Genomic DNA, 11,367 nt, shown 5'->3' on the forward strand with positions numbered 1-11,367 from the left:
CAATTGATAGGCGATTCAATTAAATTTCATTTGGTAAAGAGTTGTCCCAACTCTCTTTGCCAGATATTGTGCAAGATACACTAGCAATCAAGCTCAAGTCTTTGCCCTGGAGGTATTTATAATTTAGAGGAGAAGGATAAGTAAAAGGCAACATCAAGCATTAGGTTGAGTGTAAATAGACAGATGTGTTATGGTGCTTGTTGAGAGATTCTTAATCCAGCTTTGTGCAGTCTCAAAAAACTGCACAAGAGGCCAAGTCAAAGACCTTTAAGGGAATAGAATTTAACCAGCATAGATCACTATTGCCTCTCATGGTGCTAAATCCAATGGTGGATTCCCAATCCTCATTCAACAGTCTTGACATAGTTGCTTTCTTCCACATCTTTGCAAAGCTATCTGGTCTTTAGAAGCACCCTCTCCTGGCTTTCCTATTATGTAGGTAACAGTGGTCCACTTTATGCTTTGAATACAACCCTTGCTGCTCTGCCACTATGACTGATTTTTAAAATAGACTCGTTTCTTTCTCTTCCTCTCTCCCTGCTCTTCCCTAATCTCTCCCCCTCCCTGATCTCAGGGGAAACCTTTCTTCCCCATCTAAGGTAGATTTATCTGTCCTTGAGTACACACCCTCCACAGGAAGAAAAGAAGTATTCCAGGCTTCAGGGATGGCACCAGAAGATCTCAGAAATCAGAATTTCCCAAATTAACAAGAATTAAAACTTCAACAGAGAAGATGTGGAATGTAGGCCCTTGAATCAATCAACTTTAAAAGGCCCCTGTTCCTGTTGATGGGCAGAATCACAGTCTCTGGGACAGGAGTCCCCTGTTTCTCCTTTGCTAGCAAAGGAATAAATCTTCTTTTCCCTTTTTCTCAAAAACCGCGTCCTCATTATTGGATTAGCATTGGGGACAAGGACGAGCTTTCAGCAACATGCATGGCACTCATTTCCTTTGCTCAGTCTCCTTTGTTCCTCAGATACTCTGAGGAGTACTGAAATATCTCTGGGCTCAGCCCTTAAACTATTTCTCTTTTCCTTCTCTGAATCCCTTAGTGGTACATCCAATTTCATGGTCTTTTATTTTATCCATGTTCTATTGATTTCCAAATTTATATTTTTAGCCCAATCTTCTCCCCTGAATCCAGAATAGGCTACTAAACAGCTTATGCAAGCTCTGGACTAATAGACATTGCAAACATTTACCATACTCAGAAATAAACTTCTAACACTTCCCTCTAAGATCTGTTTTTTTATTATTAATATTATTATTATTATTATTATTATTATTATTTCCAACCCTTTCTCTTTTATTGTTATTTTTAGATATACATGACAGTAGAATGTATTTTGGCATATTATACATACAGGACATATAACTTATTCTAATTCATAGCCTATTCTTTTGGTTATATGTGATGCCATTTAATCCAAAATAATACTTTTAAGTGACCCTGGTCATGTATTCAAATACAAGGATATGAAAGTTATGTCTGATTAATTCTACTGCCCTTCCTATTCTTCTCCCCACTGGTTTCCCTTCATTTCCCTTTGTCTAATCCAATGAATTTTTACTTCTCCCCTCTCCACCCTCCCTGCTGTGGGTTAGCATCCACATATAGACGAGGACATTCGGCCTTTGGTGTTTGGGGGTTTGGCTTATTTCACTTAGCATGGTATTCTCCAGTTCCATACATTGACTGGCAAATGCCATAATTTCATTCTTCTTTATGGCTGAGTAATATCCCACTGTGATATATACCACATTTATCCATCATCTGTGAAGGTTGGTTTCATAGCTTGGCTATTATGAATTGAGCTGCTATAAACATTGATGTGGCTATGTCCCTGTAATATGCTGATTCTAAGTCCCTTGGGTATAAACTGAGGAGTGGGATAACTAGATCAAATGGTGGTTCCACTCCAAGTCTTCTAAGAAATCTTCATACCGCTTTCCAGCATGGTTGCCCCAATTTGCTGTCCCACCAGAAATGGATGAGACCTATTCTTTATAGAGCCTTTCCCAATCTTAAGTAAATGGTGACTCCATGCTTCAGTTTACTCAGGACCAAAATCCTGACCTAATCTTTGAACCTTCTCTTCCTCCTTCATTTCACATGAATTTATTAATGAATCATATGGACTCTTCTTTCACAATATATCTGAAATGGAATTCTTTCTTTCCAACATCCTTGGTGGCTGTTCATTCTGCTCCAGCTACAGTGGTCTCTGTGTTGCTCCTGGAATTTTTTGAAAAGACCAAATGATTGATGCAGATATAGATAGGTGAAGGAGAGAAGGAGTTACCATTAATACTTAAACTTGTAACTGAGGACACCAGGATACATTCACTTAAAAAGGGAGTAAAAATGAATGATCAGCTTTGGAGTTGATAAAAGGAGAGATAATGAGCATAGTTTTGAAAACATTTAATTTGAGTTGCCTCTGAAACATCTATAGAAATACAATAATCATTTGATGTATGGGTTTGGAACTCAGAAGTGAGGTCTTCGTTATATATTTACATTTTGAACTGTACATTTAGGAGTCACCATTATTTTGTAATTGGAGCTATGAAACTTGAGATACTGAGGAGGGGAACTAACAATGGCATAATTATGAACCAAGTAATAATAATAATAAGTCGAGGAATAGACAACACAATTGTCTTCTTTAATTGTGAGTTTTACATCCATGGGTTCAACCAGCTATGGGTGGAAAACCTTGGAGAACTGGGATTCCAAAGTACATGTTGTTAATCACTGGAGATAGACTGACATTCTCTCTCTCTCTCTCTCTCTCTCTCTCTCCCTCCCTCCCTCCCTTCCTCCCTCCCCTGCCTTTTTACTAATAAGATGACTATCAGAATTTTAGATATCACTTCTTTAATACAATTCATTCAATACAACCCTGTAACAGAGTTCTCCTTGTACCTTATAAGCTAGAATATCCATGGCTAAATCCGTTACTGGTAGTCACAAATGGGGATATGTTCCCTTGATCACTAGAAAACTTTTTTAAAAAAATCTAGATCTGTTAAAAAGTAACTGTGGATGAAATAAATTCTATTATTATAGAAGCCTAGGGAAGATGGTCCTTCAAAATGCAGAGAAAAACAAACGAGATTTTAAGTATGTTATGAGGTTAAGTAAGAAAAAAACTTGAAAAGTCTTATTTGGATTAAGTGGCAAAACAATTACTGGTGATCTCTTGATAAATCGTAACTGAGTTTAAGGTTAGACTGAATTGAAATGTTTTGAAGTGATGAGGACAAAGAGTGAATTAAACTACTCTTTGAAGTAGGGTGGAAAGGGACAGAAGGCAGAAGATAAATGGGGCATAAAGTTGCAAAGACTTTTACTTTAGATGAAAAATTGATTTGGGTATATCTACATGGGAGAAGGAAACCTTAGAGAAGTGAGCTTCCTGTGATAGAAGATATATCATCTATATCTATGTCTCTATGATATATATATATATATATATATATATATATATATATATTTTTTTTTTTTTAATAATTCTGGGGTTTCCACATAAAGGTGAGAATTTAATAAATTAATTTTACTTGAGCAATAAATAAACTCCTACTGGCCAGTGGGCATAATACCTGTGATTTAATGAGCTTCACATTCTAGAAAACACTAGGCGTCAAAATAGGACAATGTATTCAGATATGATAGATCACCTAGGTGCAGCACATTTTTCTGGAAGGGTGCTTATCTGAATCATCATTGACCAAAAGCCATGTCACACCTCCGAAGTAACAACAGTCTGTAAATAACCAGAATAGGTAGGAGTGGATGATGGGCGAAACATAAAAATAAAATTTCTTTGTATTTAAAATTAATCATGGTCCATAAAATGTCATTGGGCAAATAATTGAAGCAGGCCCTTTCATGTCCTACATTTAATTTTAGTCTAGCAGTAGATGAAGCTGATTGTTTTATTCTACTGACAGGCATGTCACTTCCAATCTCAAAGCAGACAGGAAGTAGGGCATTCATTCATTCACTCATTCATTTACTCATGCATCATTGATTCAGCAGCTACTTATTGAATGACAATCTTTCACCAGGAACTAGGAATTCAGACACATGTAGACATCTTTGCTTTCAAATCCTTCACAATGCAATCTGGCACCTCATGGTCCAGTTCCAAATGATTTCAACTGCATGGTGACCATCTAATTGATCATGTCTGCTTGAAAGATTTGTTCCTCTGAGTTTATATAATTAGTAAAATTCTCCAAACTTTCTTTTCTTGTCATTTTTATACAAAAGGCAGTTTTTTTAAAAAAGAAAGCAAATCCAGAATACTGATTTTAATATTTATTTTTTTAGTTTTCGGCGGACACAACATCTTTGTTTGTATGTGGTGCTGAGGATCGAACCCGGGCCGCACGCATGCCAGGCGAGCGCTCTACCACTTGAGCCACATCCCCAGCCCAGAATACTGATTTTAAAAGGGTTTTTTTTTGAAGATTGTATAATTAATTTAAAATAGTTGCATTCCAAAAAATTATATTTCTTTAAAAAAAGAGAAATCCATAGACCAGTAGAAATTGTGCCCATGGATTATTTCAGGTATGTAACAAATATCTTATAAATAAGATTCCTAATGAACAGTAAAATTATGCAAGGAAAATATGCAAGAAATGATTCTGGAAGACTCACAGATAACCAACAATTGAACATAGTCTCAATACTCTGGTGTATGCCTGAAAACATCTTCTAAAATCTCTTAAATATAAAAATAGTATTTCCATGAATTAATTTATCTAAGCCAAGTACATTGATTTGTTATCTTGTTTTCTAAGTGAATTAACACAATTGATTATTTTCCATACTTCTGAAATTCAAATAACCATTCATATTTGTTATGGCTACTAGTAACTATAGCTAAACTAGCTGTGAATAATCAGTTAAACAAGATGATGATATTCCTCCTATCTGTGTCCTCATATATTTACAATCTTTTTATTTTCCTCATTCGTTTATTTAAACAATATTTCTGAGGATTATATATATATATATATATATATATATATATATATATATGACAATCCAGTTTAAAGAGCATTAAGAGATTATTCGTTTTCAACACGATTTTAATTTATCAGAGGTAATAAGATATGGGATCACATTGCCACAAAACCCAAATAGAATACCTGAGAAGTCATGAGAGGGATACAGTGTATGTCATGGGTTGAGAGGAGGGACGATCTCGGCTGTGGGTACAGCAGGGAACAGTGAGCACTTTGAAGAAGGTGGTATTTAGGTGGACCTGGAGCTTGCTATTGGCGGAGAGAGATGAAGACAGTGCAGGATGAGAAAAAAGCACATTGTGAATAGATGAATTGTTCCACATTGGCAAGTGTATAATACAAGACAAGGAGTTGGAAGACAATCATGGACCAAAGAACTGAGTATCTGAACACTGCATATTAGAATTGTGAGACTAGGCAATAGATAAAGAATAATAATTTAAGACAAGAAAAAAACCTCCCGAATTCAATCAATTAAAAACTATAGGTATCTGGAAATCTGGGAATTAAAGAAACACAAACTTTCTAATTGGCTAATGGCAAATCTCTACCTCTTCCCCTCACTACCACCTCCCCATCCCCCCACCACACACACACACTGCCCTGCAGGCTTTTCATTCTGCAAAGCAGTAGAAAACTGTACAGGGAACAGCACTAACATCACTAATCATCCAAGACAAGTCGTGTAAGGTGTGGTTGGGAGGGGCTATCAGAATTCTCTTTTTTTTTTCCAGAAATACATTCATACTAAAATTATTCTACATGACAGGACTTATCTCAGTGATTCAGTATGTGAGTCACGGCAACTCATGCCATGTATTTTACATTGCAAATAATTAAATGCTTCCATTAATAAGTGATAGATAGTACATACCATGGTACGTGCAATACCATGGTCTGTTTAACAATTCGAACCTAATTTGGAGCAGTACAAGTTTACCTGGAGGAATTTTCACAGAGTGATACAGATAACAAATACTGATAATAACCAATCACTGAGTGTTTAGTATATGCTGGTGTTTTTCATATATTATCATCCTTAATCCCCAACCAAATCCTATTGTCATTGTCTCACTTTAAATAACTGAACTGAAGCACAAGAATGCTAAGAGGGTCTAGGATCTCACACCTATGAACAGCATTTGAACTCAAGCCATCTGCCTCCAAAGTCCAACCTCTTAATCATTACTCACTTTAAATAATGTTTTCCCATCTTGAGTTGGTATGGCTAAAATCCCTGTGTTCCTGATCATCACATTTTGTTTATTAGTGTCAAATTCCACCATAACAGCATTAAATCAACTGCTTACTTCTAAACTGCTATGAATTATTAGTACCATAAATGTCAAATATCAAGTTTATGTTGTTGTTGTTGTTTATTTTTCCATTTGGAATTTTTTTTGGATGAATCTGTAGAGATCCATAGTGTAACCATTACTTTGGGTAAGAGGGCTTTGATGGTGCTACATTAAATAGCATTTCATTTTTCCCTATTTGCCCTTATTTTTGCATTGTATATTATTTTCTCCTTTTGCTCTCCCATTGATGGAAATATAGCAGTTACTGTAATTTCTCTCTTTACTCTTATATTAAACATATCCTTTTAATAATCAACATGTCCAGAAACATGTATTAGACAAAATGCCAAAGGTATAAATAAACCTTATTCCTTCCTCAACTCCTTCCTGGTTTCAAGTTAAGAGCCTGAAGAGTTCAGGGTACAGAAAGAGAAGAGAAGAGGTAGCTGATTCACTTCAGTTCTCTTTCTAATGTTGTAGTCATCTTTGTGCTACTGGTTTCTGGCCTGATTTCATTGTGCTCAAAGAACATTCTCTAAATAATTTCAATCCTGGAAATTTGTTGCAATTTGTTCATGGCCCTGAATTAAGTTAATTTCTAAAATATATTTCTCTGGATGACTTTGTTTTTGCTTGTGTTTTTATTTTTCCTGTAATGCACAATTAACTCTTAAAAAGTAAAAGCTATTTTAAAAACAAAAAAATATACATATATATTTTCTCTGTGCTAGAAAATAATATGTTTCTACAACTGTTGGGGACTATAGTGTGCATAAGTTACTTGGGTTGAGTTTTTTTAATGAGGTTCCAATCTTTGATATTCTTTCAACTTTTTGTCTGCTTCTTCTTTTTTGGGTTACTAATGTAGTTATATTTAAGTTTCTTGCTATAATTATACATTCATCTATTTCTCCTTGTATTTCTGCAAATTTTTGCTTCGCACACTTTGAAGGTAAATAACTACGTGTATTCACATGCACTTCCTATTGGACTGAATCATTATCAGCAGATCATCTACATCCATAGTAATATTTTGCCTCAAAATGTATTTAACAATAATTTAGCTATACCAAACTTGTTTTCGTGACATATCTTTTTATTCCATCCTTTTACTTCCGATATTTTTGCATTATAATACTTAAGTGTTTCTATCACATGCAGTATATAGTAAGTTTTGCAATTTTAACCAATATGACATTCTCTGTCCTTTAATTGGAATATTTAATCAAATTTAATATAATTACTGAGATATTTGTGTTAAATATTCCTATCAAAAGAAACCATTCTAAAATTAAGAAACATAATACATGAAGAAAATGTGTTTTATGTATTTGACTTGGAAATAGTATATATTTTGAAATGTCATCAAACTTTTCCTCCTGCAATCTAGTCTACTGCATAGTAGGTAAATTACATCAAATAATACTTGTCATTGTCTTTATTCCCTATTTTGTGAAATCACAGTATTTCTTTTTTTTTTCTCATCTTCATTCCCATGAACTCACTATCATCCTTCAAGTGTCCTTGATTGCTGCTACAAAACTAATATTTCAGTACAGTTTTTAATAATATTACTCTCAAATACAAAATATTTATCCAGACATCATACTGTTAGCTATATCCCCTGGAAAAGGTAATTAAAGCCAAATCCACTAACTCTTGACTTGTAAAAATGAGTGACACCATAGCTAGATCTCCAAGAAACGTCCAATATAGTACAAGAACACCCATTCTATTTTTAGCTCAAGTCTTGACTGCAAGCCACAATAATTCTACACTAGTGAATTAATTCTGTTCTATTTAGACCAGACTACCTGAGATCTATACAGTATTTCTCTTGGGCTCAACTCCTATTCCTTCAGAATTTTTCACAAACAGGAATAGTTAGGAACTTACCCATGGATGCCTAAAAATGATAAAGGATTCCAAGAGACAGAGTGCCAAAAGAAAGAGAAAATGCCTCAGTCCAGCTGTATTTATAATTCTTTTACTCCCCCACCAAAAGTTCCAGATCTAGCAAAGGCTTCTGTTTCCCTGAATTTCTGGAAGTCAAGTAGGAGGACTCATTAACACTCATTATCTGCCCAAAGAAATTCACAATTTTCCTTGTATTTGGAGCATACTGTGTTCATCCCAGCAACGTTTGCTTGCAATTCAGAAACAGAACTACAATCAGAGTGTGTAAGAAATTAACAGGCTTCATGAATATCTAGAAAAAGGTCTGATTGATTGTTTTACTCATTCATTCATTTAATAAATACCTTGGGATGAACCAAAAATTCATCTCTTGACTTTAACAGAATTGTCTTCCAAAAGATAAAAATTATAGAGTCTAGAAGATCAAGGACACAGTAAGAATCTGGAAAGGGAAGAGTACCAGAGAAAAATCAAGATAATAAAGATTCAATTTACTAATTTCATTCATTAATTTATTCATTCATTCAATATTGTTGAATGCTTATTATGTATCAGGCTGCATTTGGTCTGGGAATTAAATGGTGAAAAAGGTATTGCATCTGTCCTCATACAGTGATAACTGATAGGTCTGGTGACAAGGGCATCACATGAAAAAATGTCATAGGAGAAATAAGAGAGCAGAAAGCACAATGAGGGAGGCCTTCTAGAAGAATGTGACATTTCAGTTGAATTTTTAAAGAATGAGTATATTTGGTTTAGCTCTGGGTAGAGGAGAAGGGCACTAGATAATGTCAAATAAATGTTTCATAGATGCATCATAGACCAACAAATAAACTGGAAATTTACATTTAGACTCCAGTAAGACTTTTATTGCAGAAATTTGGTTTTCTAACTTCTGAGAAAAGTTAAGAGAGAAAAATCCCTCAAATGCCTAGCCAATGACCCCAAAAAGATGATCTAAAACAGAATAGAGACTCAGAGGAGGGATATTGAAAGGGGATAAATTAAAGATTAAATTCAATTATGTTAAGATTAGGAACTCTTTTGATTACTGCAATACTTGTTCAAGGGCTTCAAAAAAATCCCAATTAAATTAATTTTGTGCAATAAACAAGTTTCCTTTCACCAGCACGACCTCACCAATGAGCTAACTCCCTGCATTTGTAGAGATTTGAAAAGTCATAATAATCTTACCATGCATAGGACACAACAAAAATCTAAAGTTAAGCAAAGTCACATAGGAACTCAAGGCAGGGGAAGAATGTAACATATAATTCAGTGTTACATCTACTGTACTAGAGTGGACAAATCAAAATATCCTATGTGAGAAAGATTATGCAGAGCTACGTTAAAATCATATGCTACCACAATCACTGCAAATCTTTAAATTTTCTCTCCACTATTTGTTATGTAAGGACTGCTGGAACATGTCAGTAGCAATAAAATCTTGACTAAAATTAATAAAAGCAGACAATTTTATTCATGAAGTGGTTTTCAAAAAATACTTTCCTGAGATTTGGAATTTTCCATTTTCCAAGCTCCCACCATGTTCAAATGAGGATGGAAAAGTACACATTATTGAAAAAACTTCTTCACAGAGACAATGCGTTCTAATTAAAAAGCGTCAAGTTAGGGGCTGGGGATGTAGCTCAAGCGGTAGCGTGCTCGCCTGGCATGCGTGTGGCCCAGGTTCGATCCTCAGACACCACATACAAAGATGTTGTGTCTGCCGAGAACTAAAAAATAAATATTAAAAAAAAAATTCTCTCTCTCTCTCCCACTCTCTCTTTAAAAAAAAAAAAAGTGTCAAGTTAGATCGAATTCATACTTGCAGTTAATTTTTGTGAATTGCACATTTAACAAAGATTTATTGAGCATTCAATATGTTTAAGGACAGAACCAATGCTAAGATTCGATAAGGGAAACAGGTGCAAAACAGAGATATATCTCACTTTTGTGGCAAAAACAGTCCACTATATTTTTTTCAAAACTGGCACTTCATCACGGAAGCAATGAATGATGTCCTAAAAAAAAAAAAAGAAAAAAAAAAGAAAAAAAATCCTCTACAGACATTCAGAAAATGCAACAAAGAACTGTATGGAGTACTTTTTTTTTTTTTTTTTTTCTTTTTGTGCTGCTGGGGATTGAACCCAGGGCCTTGTGCATGGGAGGCAAACACTCTGCCAACTGAGCTATTTCCCCAGCCTGTAGACTACCTTCTTGTATAGAGAAGAGGCGTGGACCAACGTTTTGGGGAGAATCTGGAAGATGTTTACCCCCATTCTATCAACTTCTGTCCAAAGACAGGTAAAAGGAGTTCCAAAAAGAGAAACAGATTAGAGACAGATCAAGTACCAAAACCAATTCTATGGAGTGAAGATAGAGCAGGGCATAAGCCCAGGACTCTTAGTCCAGTTAGGCTACCCTAACAAAATATCACAGAGTGAGTTCCTTGTAAAGAGAAATTCATTCCTCACAGTTCTGGAGGCTGGGAAAAGTCCAAAGGTAAATGCCAGCAGATTCAGTGTCTAGGGAGGGCCTGCTTCTAGGTTCATAGCTGATGTCTTCTCACTGTGCCCTACCCGGTAGAAGAGGCCAGAAGTCCTGGGAGTCTTTTAGAAAGGCACTAATCTCATTAGCAGAACCCTCATCAGCTAATTACCTCCTGAAGATGCCCTTCCTAATAATGTGACATTGGGGGTGAGGGTTTCAACATATGAATGGAGGGGAGGGCAGGGATATAAACATCAGTGAGAAAACAAAACCAGTGTGAGTATAACCAGGAGCAAGGATGAGGGTTGTATGGAAACCTGAGGTTGAGGAGATGATTTCCAAGTTATGGTAACATTTCATTTGGGTAGCCAATTTTTGTAGCAGGGTGTCTCTTCAAGTCTCTGTTCTAAGCATTGCCTACACAGGTCTTAGAGCTGCAGGCTTCTCAATTTGGAACCTGCTCACTCTTCTCATTCTCAGAACCAAACTGGCTGCTCAAACAGGGTTTGAGAAAAGAGAATAGAGACTTCTAGTCCCCAACTTCCTATTAGGCACTAGACATGTTTCATATAGCATGACAATTAATACTCAAAACATTCCTTCCCAAGAATCCTCA

The 11,367-nt window shown here is 35.5% G+C and overlaps 1 non-coding gene across 1 annotated transcript; it reads right to left on the bottom strand.

Moving 5' to 3' along the window:
- Positions 1 to 10,387: 10,387 nt before the first annotated feature.
- Positions 10,388 to 10,461, bottom strand: Trnag-ccc. The gene has a single exon. It is a non-coding gene; the product is annotated as a tRNA-Gly (tRNA).
- Positions 10,462 to 11,367: the final 906 nt, after the last annotated feature.

The sequence above is a fragment of the Marmota marmota genome, unplaced genomic scaffold (assembly GCF_001458135.2).
Source record: "Marmota marmota marmota unplaced genomic scaffold, marMar, whole genome shotgun sequence".
Lineage (NCBI taxonomy): Eukaryota > Metazoa > Chordata > Mammalia > Rodentia > Sciuridae > Marmota > Marmota marmota.